We start from the raw sequence: 1,345 nt of genomic DNA on the forward strand, positions 1-1,345 counted from the left end.
GATAGATAGATAGATAGATAGATAGATGGATGGAGATAGATGGGGGGGGGTGATACATAGATAGAGAGAGAGGGGGTGATAGATAGAGAGAGAGAGGGGGGGAGTGATGGATAGATAGATAGATAGATAGATAGATAAAATATGAATTTATAATAAAATCATTAGTGTGTGCGAGAAATAAATACAATCGGAGAAAGATATAAATATTTATATTCTTGGGTATGTGTTGAGTGCATATGCGTGAGAGTGTGTGTACATTACTAGAGAACTATACACAAAGAAGACCAAGAGCATGTTGTATCATCTGTTTTATATACAGACATGTACTTGCTCATCTCTTCGACTACAAAAGATAGAAATTACGAAAATTTAAGTTGGTATGGAGTAAATAGATTTTCATAAAGGTTGCAGTTCTCTCTCACTCTCTGTATATATACATATGTGACTGTGTGTGTGTGTTTTCAAACATTGAAGTTTGAAGCGTATGTAACCCTTTCTATTATAGGCACAAGCGGAGACTTGTTGATTACATTGCCTCCATTTATCGACTGGTGCCCAATTTATCAAACCCGAAAGGGATGAAAAAGCAAACTTGACCCAAAGGAATTTGAACTCAGAACGTAAAGACGGACGAAATATCGCTGAGCATTTTGCCCAACGTACTAACGATTCTTATTTCTTCATTGCACACAAGGGGCTAAACATAGAGAGGACAAACAAGGACAGACAAAGGGAGTAAGTTGATTACATCGACCCCAGTACGCCACTGGTACTTAATTTATCGACCCCGAAAGGATGAAAGGGAAAGTCAACCTCGGCGGAATTTGATCTCAGAGCGTAACGGCAGACGAAATACCGCTAAACATTTCGCCCGGCGTGCTAACGTTTCTGCCAGCTCGCCGCCTTATGTAAAGCCGTAAATAATAGCAAGCAAATTTTGGCTGAAGGACAACAATTTGAGTGGAAGGGTCAAGTCGATGACATCGACCCCAGTGCTCAACTGGTACTTCATCAATCAACCCCGAAACAGATGAAAGGCAGATTGACCTCGGTGGAATTTGAACTCATAACATAAAGACAGACGAAATGCTGATAAGCATTTTTGCCCAGCGTGCTGCTGATTCAGCCAGCTAGGCACTATAATTAAAGCTTGTAAATATTGAGTTGAAAATCCTTTTTGGATAGAAAATGTCGAAGGCTTTATACACAGGAATTTTCAATTGGTCGGATAACTGAAGAGATGCTGGCGTGGGCTCCCACCCTGGCATCTGAAACTCGGAGTTTTATCATGGCTACTGAATAAGTGTCATATATGTTTACAGATATATATATATATATATATATA

Source organism: Octopus bimaculoides, chromosome 20, assembly GCF_001194135.2.
Source record: "Octopus bimaculoides isolate UCB-OBI-ISO-001 chromosome 20, ASM119413v2, whole genome shotgun sequence".
NCBI lineage: Eukaryota > Metazoa > Mollusca > Cephalopoda > Octopoda > Octopodidae > Octopus > Octopus bimaculoides.